The 21,087-nt window shown below is 38.6% G+C and overlaps 1 pseudogene; it reads left to right on the forward strand.

Annotated features, from left to right (window-relative positions):
* The window catches only part of LOC133773442 (swi5-dependent recombination DNA repair protein 1 homolog), a 163,908-nt pseudogene that overhangs the window by 141,212 nt on the left and 1,609 nt on the right, over positions 1-21,087 (forward strand).

Below are 21,087 nucleotides of genomic sequence, written 5' to 3' on the forward strand. Positions count from 1 at the left end.
ACACCCAGTCCGTGTGGGTCTGGCAAATATACTACCAGGGAGACCTCTCAAACTTAGGAGAGAGAACTGCCAAGGAACACTTCTGTTTTTATCCTCTCAGTAACCATATATAGCATGCACTTCATTGAGGTATATTCTCAGACACTGGGATTGTCTGGAGCCCAGTAGCCTAAAGAAAGAACACCTGATCTTTTTCTGTACCATTGCCTGGCCTGGTTATAAGTTAGAGGATGGGAAAACATGGCTCCTAAAGCTCAGCATTGGTGGTCCTGAGCAGAGAGTGAGAAAGAAGTACATCAGTGTGCTGGGAGCAAACCCACCAACCTTGGAGATGAGCAGTACACACCAAGTTTTTGGTCTCTATGGACGGCTGTGAGGGAGCAGCTGCATCAAGGTCAAGGTGCTCCGATCAAGAGTTTTTTATTGTTCAGTTGTCAGATTCCAGACTGGACCTAGCAGATTTCAGGGGTGACCAAGTGAGAGCCCTGTTTAAAGCATCTTCAGCATTTGGAAGCAAGGGTATTTGCAGGAGGGAGTGTGCTGAGCTCACAACAGGGTGGTTATGTGATGTGTCTCTCCACAGTTGAGCTAGCTGTGTCCTATCAGTTGTGAAGGGAGCCAGTTTGAATAACTGTGTCAATCCCAGAAGTTTAGCTATGTGGTTTGTGGTTGCACTTGGCAGGGTGATTTGTTATAGCACAAATGGACAGTGAGTTAATACAGTACGGGGATGGGTTGCTTTTGAATGGCATTTCCTTATGACTGCAATAAAGTAGATGGGGAAGGAAAGATACTAAGTTACTCAGCTGCTTTATGTTTCCCACACAGAACCTGCGCATCACTCCACAGCAGTAGCAGGCCCAAGGGAGCAGCTAACAAAACATAAAGAGAAGGCAATCAGAGCCATCTAACAGAAAATAAAAATCTTCTCTATGCTGGTATTGCACAAACAGGTGCCTAGTCTGAAATACAATAATAGAGCATGCTGTTAGCTCAGCTTCATATTCTGCTTCATTGTTTTCCTTGCCTTCTTACTCAATTGGTTTCCTGACCTAACCCTGTGGTGCGACTTCTGATCTGTAGGGTAGGCGGCCATGTACCTGGACAGTGCTGACCACCTTGTAACCCAGGTGAGTGACCTCTAAGAATGGTGGTATCCAATAGAAGGCTACCCCTTCAGCTGGCCATGGCTCTTAGTGCCTCCTGTTGCTCCTGGTAGCCCTGAGTCTCAGTCCTTGTTTCTAAATCTTCTAACCTGATTTGTTTCCTCTCATTTAGAGTCAAACAAGCTTCAGATGGTCATCCAAGCAGAAAGTTGCATGGTATGGAAAACCGGGACCCCTGGGTAGGCCTTTTGGAATTCCCTGTATACCCCTTTCCAGCATGAAGCAGCCGAAGTGGTTATCAGCCCCTTTCCTTTATGGCAGTTAGGGATACTTTTTTTTTTTGTAGATTTATTATTTATTTGAAAGTCAGAGTTACACAGAGAGAGGAGAGGCAGAGAAAGAGAGAGGTCTTCCATCCACTGGTTCACTCCTCAATTGGCTGCAACAGCTGGAGCTGGCCGATCCAAAGCCAGGAGCCAGGAGCTTCCTCCGGGTCTCCCAAGAGACAGTTGCCCAAGCACACGGTCCATCTTCCACTGCTTTCCAAGGCCATAGCAGAGAGCTGGATCGGAAGTGGAGCAGCCAGGACTCTAACCGGCGCCCATTTGGGATGCCGGCACTGCAGGTGGTGGCTTTATCTGCTAGGGCCACAGCGCTGGTCCCTTACTGATATTTCTTCATAGGAAGGAAGGATAAGGATTCTAGGAGTCCCCAGAAAGGAAAGGAGGAAAAAAAAAAAAAAAACATGATGTAACTCTGTAGGAGCCCTGAAGTGAGACCGGACTGACTGGAGATTGGGGAAACATACGCAATGTAATCTCCAGATGTTGAGTGTGCCCAACACACCAAATTGACATTTCTGCCCAAATTCTGTGCAAAACAGGCTACTCTAATGTCAGTTCCGTGATTGATTCATATACTGTGCCTCATTATTTTAAACTTTCAATTCTCTGGTTGTTATTCCTTCCTTCTGATTGGCTGTTATTTTGGTTTAATCTGGATCCAGTTTTCAGAGAGAGCCACTTTGTGAAAAAAGGAGCAAGCATGGCAAGCTTCTTAGGCAACTGCTCGCTTGGGTTCCCTCTCCTGGTTGCTGCAGGGGATGTTCCTCGCGTCCTGTAGCTCTCTGCTCACTGTCCTTGTCCATGGGCAAAGTTTACTTCAGTGTCAGACAAGAACCAAGACTACCTCACCATCCTACATTACCATGATTTTTCATTTTCAAATTGCTACTTCAGCCACTGGGAGCCCCTTCCAGCTGGCCACTATATCCTTTTGTCATAGCATTGAAGCTTGCTGTCTTCTGTCCTATTAAGATGTCTGAAGCATATCTTTACTGTCCCTGCCCTGCCACAGAAATGAAGTAAACCATTTATCCAAGAAGTTTATCCCATGTAATGTGAGGTATGTTAGACACAAAACTTTTGAGCAAGGGCTTATCATTGCTGCTGGGTGACTTGGCACCCATACCATTTCATGAAAGAGAGCCAGGCAAAAAAAAGACACCTTTAAAAATTATGAGTTAATATGAATGATTTTCAGTTTCATTTTAACACTACAAAGTTTTAATTTGTTTGATTTCACAATTGTATCTTTTTTTCTGGAACTGGACATTATTTCAATATTAGTAGAATTACTCATGTTGCTTTATTCTACAAAATAAAAATTAGCATCAAAATAATAAGTTATATTATGATAAGTACAATGCTTACTTTTGTGAAATGAGTGAAATTTGAAATTTTTCTGTAGTTTTTCTAAAAAATTTCTCTGTAGTTTTTCTTACTCACTGGGGCCGGTGCTATGGTATAGCAGGTAAAACCACTGACTGTAGTGCTGGCATGCTATATGGGTTCTAGTTCAAGTCCCCGCTGCTCCACTTCTGATCCAGCTCTCTGCCATGACCTGGGAAAGCAGTAGAAGATGGCCCAAGTCCTTGGCCCCCGTACCCATGTGGGAGGATCTGGAAGAAGCTCCTGGCTCCTGGCTTTGGATGAGCACAGCTCCGGCCCTTGCAGCTAATTGGAGAGTGAACCAGCAGATGGAATACTCTCTCTGCCTCTCCTTCTCTCTTTGTGTAAATCTGACTTTCAAATAAATAAATAAATCTAAAAAAGTACAATCAAAGATCATTAAAACCAAAGTGGTAAAACCAACTCAAGATGGATCAGAGACCTAACCTGAAGACCTAAGTCTATGATGATGCTGGAAGAAAATGAAGGGGAAACTCTTGAAGACACTGTTGTAGGAGATGAGCTCATGGAGAAGACCCCAAAGCACAGGCAACAGAAGCAAAACGAGACAAATGGGGTTATATCAAACTTAGAAGCTTTTGCAGAGCAAAGGAAATGATCAATAGTGTGAAGATATCCAACAGAATGAGAAAAAAAAATTGGCAAACTACTTACCAACAAAGGATTAATATCCAGACTATATCAGCAACCCAAACACCTCAACAATAACAATAAAAAACAACCAATTCAGTTAAGAAATGAGAAAATAATTTTAATAACAGTTCTCAAAAGAAGAAAGACAAATGGCCAACAAATATATAAAAAATTGCTGAGCATCACTAGCCATCAGGAAATGCAAATCAAAACCATAAGGGGGCCTCACCTCACCCCAGTCAAAATGCCTATTATCCAAAAGACAGAGAATAACAAATGCTAGCAAAGATCTGGAGAAAGGGAAATTCTTATGCACTGTTGGTGGAAATATACACTAGTTCAGCTGCTGTGGAAAACAGTATGGAGATTTCTTTAAAAAATGTAGAAATCAAGTTGCCATATGATCCAGCAAACCCACTACTGTGTATATGCCAAAAAGACATGAACACATTGTATCAAACACCTGTACCACCATGTTGGTAGCATCACTGTACACAGTAGACAAAATAGGGAATCATCCCTTTTTATGGATGATATTTAATTTGAAATGGGGAGAATGAGAAAGAGAGAGAAAGAGAGAAAGTTTAAGCTTCTATCCACTAGTTTGCCCTCCAAATTCCTATACCATCCAAGGCTACGTCAAACCAAAGCAGGGAGCCCTGGACTGAATCTGGATGTCTCACATGGGTGGCAGGAACCCAAGTACTTGAGCCACCACCTGCTGTCTCCCAAGCTGTCTATCAGTAGAAAGTTGGAATCAAAACTCAAACCCATGACTCAAACACAGGCACTGGAATATGGGATGAGGGCATTCCAAGTGATTTTTTGAGTGCTTGACCAGACACCCACCCCAGGATGACACTTTTTATTGGTAAAAAAAAAAATCTTTACCAGTTTATATATTATGCTAAAGAATGGTAGTAATTTTGTTGCAAATTTTGCCTTGATGTACTTTGTCTTTTATTGCCATTGGAATTTTCTTAGAAGAAATCATCTTGACAATCTTAATTGTCCTTTCCCCATGAAAGATTAAAATGGTTTAATATGATCACACCCACCACATTTATTAACAATGGGTAAAATATTGAATGACAGAGGATAAGGAAGAATGGATTTAATTTCGTGAGTTTAATGCCAGTTACTTGTTTTCAATAATTTACTGGTGATACAAGGCTAAAACACTCAATATTATTCAGTCATCTTGAGCTTTGGTATTATTGAATTTATTGATGCAGCATGCCATATACCAGGCAGAAAATAGCCTAATGAAGGCAGAATTATCTTAGGGTTGTTGCTTCCTCTGAGTGTTGAATTATATTAGATGCACCAAATTCAATATATAAAATTATTTATAAGATATTCTTTAACTTCGAATTTTACGGATACAATAATATGGCTAATATGAATAGCCAAATCAAGCTCTGTAGTAATAACAATGGGAAACTTGTTTATGATGAGTTATGAGAGATTTAGAGTGAATTTCAGCCTTGCTTGAGTTCCAGGCTAGGTCCATCTGAAGAAAATTAGCAGTGACTAGAATTTATAATTTTCTTTGAAGTTCATATAAAGTCACCTGAATTTTTAGTACATGTGCAGCAGTCAAGAGTAACAAATATGAAGGTGGGCATTTGGCCCAGTAGTTAAGATACTGGTTAAGAAGCCCGTGTCCTATATTGGAGTGTCTGTGTTTGTTAATGGCTCTGCTTCCTAACTCCAACTTCTGCTAATGCAGATCCTGGAAGGCAGCAGTGATGGTTCAAGAATTGGGCCTCTGACACTCATGTTGAAGAACTGGACTGAGTTTCTCATTTCCAGCTTTGCCCTAGATCAGCCATAATCATTGCAGGGACTTGTGGAGGGAACCAGGAGATAAAACCTCTATCAATCTGCCCATTTATCTATCACCTGTCTCCATCTCTATCTTTACCTCTGTCTCCATCAAATAACTTTTTACATATTAAAAAAAAAAAGACTTATGGTAGCTTCTTTCTTCTGTACAATGTGTCCTCATTCCTAGGTCCTGGGTCTGGAGAACCTCCCTTGGATGGGTTCTGTTGATTAGTGGATGTGATGGATTTAGCTCTCCTCAGAGCCCACCAGAATGACTAGTTTACTGGTGGTTTGTATCTCTTCAGAAATTACTGGAGATGTGTCCAGTAGTGTTCTTACACAGGGAGAAGTGTCAGGAAGATATCTGTTTGCTTCACTCAGAGCCATCTCACTAGTCCAAGTGATCAATTTCAGTTCACAGTTGATCACTCTGATAGGTCTAAGAGTCAAAGGGATCACACAAACAAGACTAATGTCTGCTAATACTAACTGATAGAATCAAAAAGGGAGAGAATGATCCAACATGGGAAGTGGGATACACAGCAGACTCATAGAATGGCAGATGTCCTAAATAGCACTCTGGCCTCAGAATCAGCCCTTAAGGCATTCGGATCTGGCTGAAGAGCCCATGAGAGTATTTTAGGTATGGAAAGCCAAGACACCATGGAAAAGAAAAAAAAAAAACCTAAATGAAAGATCTCTGAGAGTGAGATCCCAGTGGAAAGAACGGGGCCATCAAGGTAGGAGGTACCTTTCTCTGAAGGGAGGAGAGAACTTCCACTTTGACTATGACCCTGTCGGAATAAGATCAAAGTCAGCGAACCCTAAAGGCTTCCATAGCCTTGGCAACTCATGACTAGAGCCTAGGGAGATTACTGACGCCATAAACAAGAGTGTCAAATTGTTAAGTCAACAACAGGAGTCACTGTGTACTTATGTCTCATGGGGGATCTGTCCTTAATGTGTTGTCCAATGTGAAGTGATGCTATAACTAATACTAAAACAGTATTTTTACACTTTGTGTTTCTGTGTGGGTGCAAACTGATGAAATCTTTACTTAGTATATACTGAATCAATCTTCTGTATATAAAGATAATTGAAAATGAAAAAATAAAAAAACCTGGTGTTAAATTGGAAATGGCATAGAAAATTAATTAATTTTTAAAAAAATATTATGTAGGATCTCTGTCTTTAATGTGCTGTACACTGTTATTTAATGCTATAACTAGTACTCCAACAGTATTTTTTCACTTTGTGTTGCTATGTGGGGGCAAACTGTTGAAATCTTTACTTAATATATACTAAACTGATCTTCTGTATATAAAGAGAATTGAAAATGAATCTTGATGTGAATGGAAGGGGAGAGGGAGCGGGAAAGGGGAGGGTTGTGGGTGGGAGGGAAGTAATTCATAAGCTGTACTTTGGAAATTTATATTCATTAAATAAAAGTTAAAAAAATATGGCAAGTGCAGAGAGGTAGACACAGAAATAATTACAGAAAACTGAAGAGAGATAGCCTGGATAAAAGAGAAATGTATGAAAGCAAATGGGAAAAGGAATTCAAATTTGGGATCCTGGACCAGGATGGTTTCTCTTCCAGGCATTTGCCTCTCTGCATTGTTGCTGGGAGGTAAGTCTTCTGGGAGCTTGTGATCATTTGCTCTTTAACCTAGCCTGATAATTTTTGATATTTCATAGTGAATATATGTCAATTTCTTACAGTATATGTTTTATAATAATGATGTATGTTTACAAGGGTACTTCAAAAAGCATGTGGAAAAATGTGTGATGTGAAACTACAGTGCATAGATGGCAAAAAATTTCAGCCTAAATAAACTTACCTTTTAATTTCATTTTTTCCATAAAGTTTTGAAGTACTCTCATATTAGTTATATTAAGGGGTAGAAACCACTTGTTCTTTGGTGAATCTGTTGGGTTAATAAGATTTTTAGTGTACATTCTTTAATTTTGATCTTAGGCAAGGTATGTACTCTATTTATTGTGATCTACACTAGTGAGTTCAGGAGGTACAGACTGGGCATCTCCAGGTCAAAAATCTGATATCCAATATGTTTCACAATTTGAAACCTATATCATAAATAACTTTGTTAGCATATTGTTACATTTGCTTCTAGTTTTTCTTTACATAGTCATGGTTTTACATGCATAATTCAGGCTATTATAACTCTAATTTAGTATCACAACACTAAATTTAATGATTATTGATGATATTTGTATGAAATCATTATTTCTTGGTTGCCTAATAGTGAGTTTATCATTCCTTCTGCATTTATTCATTGGCATTCTCCCATAAGGAAGAATTTTCTTCTTTCATAGATGCTTAGTTTGTTCAACATGTCAACAGAAACCTTTCCTCATGTTCATCCTATTTGAATTTTTTAAAAGATGTATTTATTTATTTGATAGTCAGAGTTATAGAGAGGTAGAGGCAGAAATAGAGAGATTCTACCATCCGCTGATTCATTCCCCAGATGGATGCACCAGCTGGAGCTGTGCGCATCCAAAGTTAGGAGTCAGGAGCCGGAGTCAGGAGCCTCCTCAGGGTCTCCCACGTGGGTGCAGGGGCCCAAGCACTTGGGCCATCTTCAACTGCTTTCCCAGGTCACAGCAGGGAGTTGGATCAGAAGCAGAGCAGCTGGAACTCAAACCAGCGCCCATATGGGATGCCACCACTGCAGATGGCAGCCTTACTTGCTATGCCACAGTGCCGGCCCTGACGTTTGAATTTTGAGTAGAATTTCTTATAGTTGTTATCCTCTCTTTATAACTGCTGTTAAAAAATATTAACCTGAACAGAAGAAGCTAAGTTCAAGAGGAAGATGGTTGACAAAGGTCTCTGACAAACATTTTGGGTAAATTAAAACCAAACTAATGGAAATAAAAATCATGTACCTGGGATGGGTGTTATGGTACAGCTTGCATCCCTCATCTGAGTGCCAGCTTGAGTCCCATCTTCTGATCCAGCTTCCTGCTAGCGCATCCCGGGAGGCAGCAGAAGATGACTAAAATGCTTGGGTCCCTAACACCCACATGTGAAAGCCAGATTGACTTTCTGGCTGCTGGCTTTGGCCTGGCCCAGTTCTGGATGTACCGACATTTGAGGAGTAAACCAGCAGGTGATTGATGGGAGATATCTCTGGCTCTGACTCTTTCTTTCTCTCTTTCAAGTAGATAAAAATAAATAAGCATTAAAAAAAGTCATGTTCTTTGAAAATCAGAAAGAGGACCAGAATCCAAGTCCTGTGACCTATAATGTGATTCTGAAGGGGTATCTAAAGCAATAATAAATGATATTTCAATGTTTTATCTTTAATATCTTTAATTGTTGGTTATACCACATATAATAAAATATCCAATACCATACAGTAGTAACATTCAGAATCTCCTGAATATGATTTTATTTTGCAATTTTTTAAAAACAGGGGAAGAAAGAAATCACATTCATATGCATTTAATTCCAGTATTGTCTACATATTGAACCTACACATATTAAATCTGATTTCAGGGAACTGAAGGATACATTCAAGAAGACAACAAAATTAACATTCAAAGATGTGAGATTTTCCATAAAGCATTTTACTAAGTGACAAGATTACCATTACCATGTAATTGTTTCTTGCATAGTTACTCATCAGTTCAAGTTTGTGTTACATAATTTTCTGTCTTAAAATAAAAACAACTGCATCTGGCAAGACCAAATCCTTTTAGGTTCACTTGGTACAAAGAAAAACATAGTAACTCTGGCTGTTGGTGAGGTCTATTAATAAACAGGGTGTATTGTTCTGATAAATGAGAAAACAAAGAAAGTCAAACCCAAGTAGTGAAGAAATGTTAATATTTCTTTGTCAAAGACATCAACTCTGTCTAATTAACTGCAGAGAACTAGCACTTCTAGTACTTCTGAGGATGTTGAAGCTATCGTAAGCTGGCTACATTAAATGAAACATGAGGAGACAAAACATTAAATATCTAATATGGAAGCTAAAATGTGCTTAGATTTATTATATATGATAAAATAGAATCTTGGCAAAACAAATTCATGCTGTACTGTGCAGTAGACAGATGCAAAGGTGACTACCAGTGATCCCTTCCTACTGATATTCATACCCTTGTATAATTCCTCCCCCTAAATTTTAGGGCAGGGATGGCAACTTCATTATGATCAATAAACAATGGCAAAGGTGATAGGATTTCACTTCCATAATGATGTTCTGTCAAAACTTTGCCTTGCTACAAAACTCAAGAGACACTGTCCTTCTCCAGGTTTGATGGAACAGTTGGCCTTGGTGGGAGGCTCCTGTACTGAGAAATTTCCTGTGTTCTCCAGCAGCTAAGGGCAGCTTCTAAGACAACTATCAACATTCCAGGCCTCTTGGTCCTACAGCTTCAAGGAAATGGAATCTGTCAACAACTCAAGCAAAAAGTAAGTGGTTCCTCCGAACTTGAGCTACCAGGTGAGAACTCTGCCTTGGCTGGCTGGTGCTTTGATTGCAGCTCTGAAGGAAAGACAGCCAAGTTTCCCCTGAGGCCCTGTTGCACAGGGAAGTATGAAATAAGAAATGTATATTGTTTTAAGCCACTAAGTTTGTAGCAGTTTTTTTTACACAGCATTATGAATATTGCTTCCTAGTTTAAAATGTAGAAGAACTTACATAGTTTGTACGTTGAAAATTTCAGAATCAGAAGGCTTATGGAAAAGCCAGTATGCCTGGGTCTTTTCTGCTCTTTGTTCCTTGTCTCTGTTCCCTTCTCTTTGACTCCTCGTGTCTACTCGCCACCTGCCTTATGAGTTGGGGGCCGACCATATCAGCCTCTCTCTGCTGTAGACAGCCTCTCTCTGCTGTAGACAGCGGGGACAATAGCAAAGGATCGGTGTGAAACAGTCATTCATTTCTTAGTCTCTCCCTGCCAGGATTTTGCAGTTAATTATGGAGCATGACTGGAAATTAAATCTTTGCTCAGGTGGCCCTTTAAGAAAAATGCCTTTCTAGTGAGGAACTACCCCTTACAGTAAGCCCATTTAGGCCCAGGGGTAGTGATACCTTCCCCAAGTCTAAGCTCTATGGTCCTATAGCTTACCTTGCTGCTTTTCCTAAACTCTGCTTACTGTTTTGTAAATAATTCCTGTACTAAACCAACAGCAAATTATCACCTTTGAGTGTGTCCTCTCTTCCCTAATAGGTAATGCAAAATTGTGTTTTCTGAATGACATTTTCCAGAATTTAATGTGGAAAGTTTGTATGGATAGATTCTGAATTGGAAAAAGGAGTTTTATAAGAGAGATGAGGGGGAAACATCACATTGTTATTCATTGTCAGATTTGTAACTGTGTGTGGATAGAGCATGTCAAGGAACTCAGAGGAAATTTATGGCAACAATCATATTTTATATCATGGAAGCCCAACATGCAGCATATAACCAGGGTTCAGTGTTCCAATGAAGTCTGCATGGAGAACACTCCATTATTTTATATTCCTGCCTATTATTTTCTACATAGAAAGGGCATTAAGCTTAGATTGGCAAGGATTAGGATGAAAAACTGTAAGACCTTCTCTAGAGACCCTTTAGAAAAGGAAAGCCAGCCTTTGGTCTGGACAGGCAGGACCACAGTGCTGCATGGAGTCTTTGATTCACTTCTTTTTTTCAGAGTTTTGACAGTGAATGTAAATACAGAATTGTTGACTGCCGTGTGTATCATCCCATTTCAAATGTGTATGATACAAAGATGAACCCAGAACAATATTTGGATTCTGAAAGAATCTGACTTTTAAAAAATTGGTTTGTAAAAGATGGGCTCTAAGCAAAGTTATCTAAGACCAGTTTTAGATGCTTTGGATAAATTAATACTTGTCTCTAATGGTGTGTACCTTGGGATTTGAATGAACTCGAAGGATGCTATGTCAGCAGAATGAAATGTTTAGGGAAGCAAATTACCTAGGAAGATATAAATGACCCCTTATCTCCACTTCCCTCACACTAAGGACTGTTAATTAACCTTGGCTAAAATATTGAATCTTTGAAGAAGCTAAGAGAATGCCTATTCCTTATTTTCCAGAAGAAGATGAGACTAAGCTATTGACAATTCTGTGGATTTGCCTCCACTCCCACAATGTATGTATGAGTTTGATTATACTTAACTCTCTCTATAAATGAGTGGGCTTACATAGAAAATACACTCAGAACTTATGATGGAAACTCAAGCTAGCTTTAATGTCAGCACCAGGCTTCTGTGAGGGAGGAGAAGAGATAATTCTTACCTAATGATGGGAGTAAAATGTTGCAGTCCTCATCACTCCAAGTAGGGTACAGCATACTGCAAGGTCCCAGAAAGTGTCAAAATGACCTTGGGGCCTTGAGAGATGTAAGGCCTCCCTGTTCTATTGAGGAAACAGTAACTAACCAGGTTAGGCCAGTCTTAATACCATCACTTGTCCTTGAAGAGATGGCAAATGGGCTCTGTATATGGTTTCATTTGAGGCCTGCCTTGAGTCTTCTTGAACATGGTCTGACACTCACGGAGCAGGCCACCTTGTGGAAATGAATTAGCCACTAACTTCTAAATACACTGCAAAATGTCTCTCATACACCTACATTCCAAACGCTATTTGTGTTTCTGTTCACACTGCTGAATTAAAGTTACCGGAGCAAGTTCTGTATTTCAGTACTAAATACACCAATTACTTTTGAGGCTCAAAGAAAAAAAAAGATGTGGTACAAAGTAGTGATTTTAGTTAAAGCCTAAAGCTCCTCCTCCTTTTTAAAAAATATTTATTTATTTACTTGAATGTCAAAGTTACACAGATTGAGAAGGAGAGGCAGAGAGAGAGAGAGGTCTTCCATCCACTGATTCACTCCCCAATTGGCCGCAACAGCTAGAGCTGTGCTGATCCAAAGCCAGGAGCCAGGAGGTTCTTCTGGTTCTCCCATGCAGGTGCAGGGTCCCAAGGATTTGGGCCATCCTCTAGTGCCTTCCCAGGCCACAGCAGAGGGCTAGATGGGAAGTGGAGTGGCCAGGACTTGAACCAGCATCCATATAGAATGCTGGCACTGCAGGCAGCAGATTTACCCACTACGCTTCAGCGCTGGCCCCCGCTCTTCCTCCCTTAATAAATTGCTCAAAAAGCACCTACTCAAGACAGAGTACATGCATACACCCCGATACACATTGTGTAAATCCAAATGTCTTTGTAGATACACAGCACACCTCACCTCATTCACTAGGACTCTCCCCCAGTCCTTGGACGCACAACTTGATGCTCTTTCTCAATGCTAGGCTCTTGTTCATACATGAGAAATACATACAGCATAATACTTTTCAGGGTACTAATTATATTCCAGATAAAATGTCTTGTTAAATTCCTCGAGCCCCCACACCCACAAAGGAGACCTGGATGAAGCTCCTGGGTCCTTTCTTAAGGCCGGCCCAACTCTGGCCTTTTTCAGCCATTTGGGAGTGAATCAGTGAATGGAAGATTTCTTTTTCTTCCCACCCCTGCCCAGTAAGTAACTCTGCCTTGCAAAGAAAATAAATCTTAAAAAATTTATAAAGTTGGACATTTTGGCATTTTAAAGATGAACATTGACTTGAGGTTATACCACTAGTTTGTCTCGACCTCAGTGTTCTACAGAAATCTCAATTCGTGGCCCAAAAAGTTTTAATTTTGTTGCCGAACCACCAACTGTCACTCACGCATGCCTTCTCCAGTTTTTCCTACCTGTGAAAATCCCACTTAGAAAACCCCCTGTCACGTCTCAGATCTTCTTTAAAGATTGCAGTGTTAGTGGCACCCCCAATTACTGCCTCCATCCTGCTTCTAACAGAATTTACTTCTATTTTTTTATGCTCTTGATTTTTAATGCTCTCCTAAACTCCGTATGTTTCTACATTTATGTTCAGGCCCTGCTTCTGTGGCCGTTGAGTAGATGATTGGCTCATTGGGAATAACAGCTTAAAAGAACCAGGTGCTCAGCTAGTTGTAACTAGAGATCCCAGTGCTACTGACTTTAATGTAGCACTTGCTTTTTAGGAATTTGCGTTTCAATTCTATCTTTAAAAATTTCCAAGTAAGAGTGTCGTATCCAAAGTCCGTGCTGTGTGTCTGCATATGAATGATTGCCTCCCGGATTTTTATTTCCTCAACCCCTCCTTTTCCCATTTTTATCTAATACTACCAGCAGCTAATAAAAAATCAATACATTTAAGAAGCAGGTCCCTTGATACTGGCTAGAATCTGAGACGGGAAATGAATGTTCCAGGTGCAGTTCTCACCTACTTAGCCTTGTTCCTGGTTCTTAAATATGCTGTGTGTGACAATAGCCTAAGGTGCATATTAAAAAAAAAAAATCAGACCTGAGATAGTACTCTGGGTATTTCTATTAATTCTGGAAAGACACCTTTGGAATCAGAATTTTTACATTTCTTAGAGTTTGGATGTGCTCCATCCACAACACCCTGCTCAGGAGAAACTGCTTCATCTGGCCCTTATCTTAAAGAATCTCTGAGACTATTCAGCTGGTGGTGCTGGATCTTGCTGTGAAATTTCACAAATTTCATTCTTGAAATTGGAAAGGAAGTGGACTCCGAATGTAAATACTATGTTTCAACATCCTGTGGCCATTTGCCAGTCCAGCAGTGTTCTCTTGACCTGTGGGAATAGTTGAATCTCTATCTCACACAGCATGAAGAACCTTTGTTAAGAGGAGATGAAATGGGGTTAAAGACTGTTGTAAAAGGCAGCTGAAGTCATTAAGGGCTGTGAACAGGACACGATTCTAGCTGCCTTACTCAAAGTTTATTACTCTTAAAAAGTGCAAACATCTAGTTTTGAATGTATAAAACTAAACCAAACCCATCCCAAAAGAAAGTTATATGAAGTTGAATGTGAGAATGCCAATTTGCTTGGCAATTTCCTCATAAACTTAACCTCAACAATAGTTTTTTTGTTCTTAAATCTATGTGGAAGAAAGGTCATGTTGTGCCTTAAAATGTCATCTTTCATTGACGTACATGTCTAGTAAGTAGTGAATACAAATAGATGACTATACCGTATTTCTGAAACAAGCACAAATGTCCATGGCAAATTATTGTAACGTCTAGGGCATTTTCAAGATGGGTGAAAATCAAAAATGAAAATCACCATTAGAAAATAGGAAACCAAAATGTTCTTGTTTCTTGGCCGGCACCGCGGCTCACTAGGCTACTCCTCTGCCTGCAGCGCTGGCACCCCAGCGGGTTCTAGTCCCAGTTGGGGTGTCAGATTCTGTCTCAGTTGCTCCTCTTCCAGTCCAGCTCTCTGCTGTGGCCCTGGAGGGCAGTGGAGGATGGCCCAAGTCCTTGATCCCCTGCACCCGCGTGGGAGACCAGGAGGAAACACCTGGCTCCTGGCTTCGGATCAGCGCAGCACGCCAGCAGTAGTGGCCATTTGCGGGATGAACCAACGGAAGGAAGACATTGATCTCTGTTTCTCTCTCTCACTGTCTAACTCTGCATGTCAAAAACAAAACAAAACAAAAGTCTTGTTTTTTAACTGTGATAATATAAGCATTTATAGTGAATGAAACAATTCTCTTGTAAAAAATCATGAGTTCACTTATAAAATGGAGTAAGAACACTTTGCTAAGCAAATAGCAGCCTATACAGTAAGAGTGTTAGAAATAGTTCTGTTAAAATGAGGCCTAACTGATACTGTGGAATAATGAGTGCCTAGTTTGAGTAAATTCCCTCAACACTTGAATGCTTACGTTTTTGCTACAGGAGAGCAAATTCAAGTTAAAGTTACCAGGAATGCATGTTGTGTTCTTAAGGGTTTCTTCTCAATATTCCTTACAGGTCTCATTAATCATCATGTATCCATAAAGGATGTGTTTGACATAAATAATGAAGGGAAACCCAATGTGTGAGAAAGAACAATAGTTCTAATGAAATTAAATGCAGCCTCATCGTCCCCTTAACTCGGGGCAAAAATTTACTAGCAACAGTGGAGGCTAGGCAGATGCTATGATTTAAAGGTAGAAGAACACCATTTTCAGACATGATGGTGAAATACACGTAAGGACTTTACCATCTCAATCATTTACAAGTAGAATGTTCAGTGGTATTAAGTACATTCTCGTTAAAAAATCACCAAACTCGTCTCTAGAAAATTATGTGAAATATGTTCTTAGCCATTCTTCTTTGTTGCAGTTGGTGATTTTTTTTTTTTTAAAGTATTGAAGTCATTGGAAAGGTAGAGTGACAGAAGCAGAGAAGAGGAAACAAAGGTTTTCGATGAGCCTGAGTCAGTCCCCCAAAGGCCCCAATGATCAGGGCTTGTGACAGGCCACACTTAGGAGCCAGGAACCACACCTGGCCCTCCTACATGGATGGAAGGGGCCACAACACTTGAGACATCTTTTGCTGCTTTCACAGGGGCATTAGCAGGGATCTGGATAGAAAGCAGAGCAGCCAGGCCACAAACTGGTGCTCAAAAATGGGGTGCCAGCATCCCAGGCAGCAACTTAACGTGCTAATCCACAGTACTGACCCCTCTAGAACTGTTGTAAAACTAAATTCTACACCCATTAAGATATTCCCTATTTCTCTACACCCCCAGTTCATGACAACCATCATTCTGTGTTTCTTAATTTGACTACTCGAAATATTTAAGTGAAGGTAATTGTCCTTTCATGACTAGCACTTATAATTTAATAAAATGTCTTCAAGGATTATTTGTGCTGTGACAAGTGTCAAGAGTGCCTTCCTTTGTTAGGCTGTTCACTTCTATGCTTGTATCTTGGTCTATTGGTGGACTTCTAGATTGCTTCTGCTCTCAACTATTGTGAACAGTTCCATTAACATGGAGGTACAAATACCTGTTTGACTCTATTTTCAATTCTGGACATAACTACATACTCAGAAATGAAATACTGGATCAGACAACATTTCTATTTCTAACCATTTCGGAAACTGCCATAGTATTTTTCCATCACAGCCAAAAGTCATTTTTGAGTCTGAAACTAGGTTTTGCATGATTTCTTAATTCTTTGGAGGACTGGTCAGGGTATTTCCATTGGTATTTGCCTGGCACACCATTACATCTGTTTTTATACTTGTAGGATTACATTACTTTTCAAATAAAAGATTGAAGGTAGTTTTTGAATTGTTGTACAAAGCTACTTTCAATGTATTAGTCTTGATTTTAAAAAAAAAAGATGACTAAGGTTAATTTATTTTTCATTATTGTGGTAATGTATTACCTTTAATAGAAATAACTAACACTTATTGAATACCTACTATGTATAGGGGGCTTTATAAATATAAGAAGACAAAAATTAATATTGCTTTAAAAACAGTCATATTCATTTGTCTTATTTTCATTTTAATAAATATTGTGATTGTAGTGTTTAACTTAAAACTAAATACCAAGATAATTTATTACAATGTAATTCATAAGGTAATTTTAAGATCTTACATGAGTATATTACAAGAGCAGTGAGACCACAATTAATACATTAAATTTCAAAAGATAGCAAGTTCAGTTTTTATGACAGGAGTCATATTTTGATAGTCTAACTTACCCTTAACCTATAATTTAGATGAAGGTTTTCCAATTTTTGTATTTCTTGTTTTTATGTTAACAAGCTCTAACTTCAATGCTGTTGGAAAGACAAAATGGAGAGAAATTAATTCTTTGAAATTTGTTGAGACTAGTTGTATGTCCTAAAAGATTGTTAATTCTTAGTGAAGATTTTTTTTTTTTAATTTGCCATTTAGAGCGTGTGTTCAGAGCCATTTCTGTCTTCATGGCAAGTAAGGTATTTGTTTTTTTAATATATCATCGTAGATGGCAGCAATTGACAGTCCAAGGTTTACATGGAGTACTAATCTCCAGCTATTTTGTGTACCCAAGATTTTGCTTTCTGTTCTGAGTGTTTGTGTGGTATTAAAACTCAAAGATGTAGATTATTGGTAATGTCTATTATCCCAGGAGATCTACAGCTTTGAGGATAGTTTACTACTCTATCTTCAGTTCCCTCTTAATTTTTGACCACTAAAGTTTTTTTTTTTCTGCTTATATTCCTGAAAACTCTACTATGCACCTAAAAGGATATTAATTGAAAAACATCCATCACCCAGATGTTTTGTACCAGGAAACATCAGAATATCATATTTTCAAAAAGTGGGATACTTAGCTTATCCCACAAGCAAATGGTGGTTTTTAACTGAGTATTTTTCATTGTCAAAAATACTATATCAATGACTTCACTCAATTTCTCATTTTTATTAAATAATTGCATTAGATTTTAATCAGGATTTTTAGACAGGGCAAAATGATATAATGCTGAGTATATGTTACCTCACTTGGTTTTAGGTTACCCATCCTCATTTTTTTCTTAGTCTTGATAATCCTATGGTCTACAAATGACCATCATTGTTTCTTAATTGGGGAGAAACATGTAGCCTTCCTAATTCCTACAAATGTCAAGGCCAGAACAGATCCACATACATCTGAATTTACATATTGTGTTGCTTTGCTTAAGTGTTTGGCACATTTCCATTTTCGTTTTGTTCCACAGAAATTAAGTTTCGATGATACCTCACATGTCATAGAAACTTATTTTATTTATACAACTTTGCTAGAAGCTGAGGGATAAAGATATATTAGAAACAGTCATTACTGTCAAAACATGAAAAATGACAAATAATTTCAAACTCAATTTGGTAAATACTCAGGAAGACACAGATCCCAGAATTGATAGTCTTATTTACTCAGTGTGTCATAACATCTAGTAGTTGGATGAAGCTTGAGAATTTGTTTTTGAATTATGCTTTAATTTCATCTTGAAATCTTAAATTTGTTTAGAGTTAGAAAAATGCCAAATGACTGCAACTTTAAACATGTATTATGTAAAGTTTGTCAATTTCTAACAATTTTAAAAAACTTATATTAATATATTAACACCACATTTGGTAGATTTGTAAAATTAGAACAAAATTTTTCATCAAGTAAAATAAAAAATAGATCCATGTACATTGACAGAATACCGGAAAACAATGTTATTACACAAAAATGCCTGAGATTTTATAAAATAGTACAAAGATATTTATCAGTATATTTATCAGCTCTTGTTATAACTATAAGAAGACTACTAAATTCTTATTAGTCAAAGTGGCTATCATTCCATTGCTCCTTTGTAAGCCATATGTGAGGCTATAGTTTCTTTCACTGATTGAAAGTTAATAGAGAAATTGCAGAACCCTAGATCTGCATATTTAATTTGGCATCTATGGTGGTCAGATATTTGTATTGAGTAATCTCATCCTTAGTTTTTTTTTTCTGTGTGTTTGTGATTGTGTGTGTGATGGAAATATCAAAATGGAAGAGATGAAGATTGAAATCTGTGCAATGCCTAGTGATTAAGGAAAGATAGCAGAAGAACGGTAAAAATTGAGGTATGATCAACCACATGAGGAAAACTAAGAACTGCTATCTTGCAAAGCCTGAAAGATAGGAATGAGTTAAGAGTGTCAGGGTGACTGCTGACTTGATGAATTATGCTTGCGTTGAAAAAAAGAGGAGAAATGGCATGGAAGAAGATTTCGGAAAGGTTGGTTATAGAAGTCAGAAGGAAAATTAGTGTCATTAGAAAACAGAATCCATAGCCCATAATTTTCATCTACTAGGAATAAGAAATCTCAGATTTCCGTTTTCAGATATATCTTATTTTTTTCTATGGTATATGTATTTGGAATAAAACTTAGATCTCAAACTCCAACTGGGCATGCATACCTAATGTAAGTTCCCTTTCCTTATGCTGTTTTTATTTGCTTCAGTGACTACCAAATTGAAAGTGTGTGTGTGTTCAATACAAAGACAGCTTGTAATCTGTATAGATCCTCCCTAACAACCTATTTTTCCCCAACTGTTTGAAAATTTAAAACAATGAGAACTTTCCCACAGAGTCCAATAATTGAATCTGTGAGATAAAATGAAACTAAGCAGAATAACAAGGAGAAAAAAAATATACAAAGTTATTACATGCGTGACAGCATCACAGGAAAGAAAATGAATACCAAAAATCGCAGTGAGATCTTTAAGTTCTATACCCTTCTCACAGTAAATTTAGGAGAGCCTGTGACGAAGTCTTTCTAGGAGTACTGCTAACATCCAGTCTCCTTTCCTGTAATCACAGGTAATTTTTCTATTTGAGATACTTGGAAAAATGACTAACAGTTGTGTGCCTTTTGGAGATTCTATCTTTGCTCAGATAAACAAAGTCAAAAGAAAGCCTTTTATGTATTTGCTGTAACCCAGTGCCCTAAGTTTGAAGCCTAAATTAGCCTAAATCCATGTTTCAGTGTAGCATCTTCTGAACTCCTTTATGAGATCTGTTTTTTAACAAATACCAATTTGGTTTTGGTCAAAATAGTGTGTATCTTGCAATATATAAATGTCTCATTAAAAAAAAAAGCCAAATTCTACAGTTCTTTTCATTGTGTTTTTACTTTGAATTTCTCTGTAGGTATAAAAGCGAAATCTCAGACATTTGTATGAATACTCATACATATTCCCCATGCACTCTGAAAGAATCTGTCAACTTAATCTTTCAGCTCCCTAATTAAACTTTTATCTAACTGAGTTTTTCTATCCCTCTTCTGCATTTTTAAATGTTTCAACCATTATATTTTTAATTTCTAAAAATATTAATTTTTTTTGTCACTGAAAGTGAGTCTGAGGACACAAACCCTTTGTTCTGTTTATTAACTCTGATGTAAGTTTTAATTTTTACTGGCTTTGAGGCCTCTCTTAGAGGTATTGGTTTTCCTCTAATATCTGTACATACACACTTGAACTCTGATTGCTAATTGGCAATCCTCATGTGTCCATTGTTCAGTATAAATCTGACAGGAACCTCACTACTGTAATTTAGATGATGCCTGGGATATGAAGTCCATAGTGGATACTCAGGAGACTTACCTAGATTTGGGTGCTACTGTGCCCCTGAATTTCTCTGGCCCGCAAGGCACAGCTGGAAAATCCATTGGGACAACATCACTGCATCAGAAGAGTGTACGTATACGTACATCTGGAGGTGATTCAACAGACCCATGTTGAGTTAACCAACACTGAGGGCACTTGCCCCTCCATGGATTGAGTCTTTTTTCACAAGAGTGGGTGGTGTTGCTTACTGCTACCAGCCACTCAGAATAGTAGAAGGGTGGTCTGAGACTGATTGCCATATTCCAAATGTAATTCCTTAAGTGATTTTTCTGATCACAGGAGCCATGTTGATGTCTGTAATTATTTATCAGAAGTAAAACATCTTTGGATTTGTTTGTTCTGTGACATATGCTCTAGGGTCTATTCTAGGCTATGGTTTCAAATTCAGACTACTGGACACTTCTGATCAAGCTCCTACTAATGTTTTTGTGAGATAGTAAATGATGACTCAAATACTTGTGAGACCAATATGAGGTTCTGGGTCTCTGGCTTTGGACTAACCTAGCCCAGGCTGTTGATGGTCATTTGGGGAGTGGAAAATTCCTTCTCTCTGTCCTCTCTGCCCTCTTTCTCCTCTGTCCCCTTTTCCCCTTCTCTCTACCTCCCTTCTCTGCACCCCTCCTTTCTCTCCCCCTCATCATCCCTCTACCCTCTCACCCCATTCTCTCCCCTCCACCAGAAAAATTACTCTTCAAAACATCGGCTAGGGTGCCAGTGTTGTTGTGGCATAGTGGATAAATTCACCGCCTGTGACACCAGCATCAT

This window comes from Lepus europaeus, chromosome 14, assembly GCF_033115175.1.
Source record: "Lepus europaeus isolate LE1 chromosome 14, mLepTim1.pri, whole genome shotgun sequence".
Taxonomy (NCBI): Eukaryota; Metazoa; Chordata; class Mammalia; order Lagomorpha; family Leporidae; genus Lepus; species Lepus europaeus.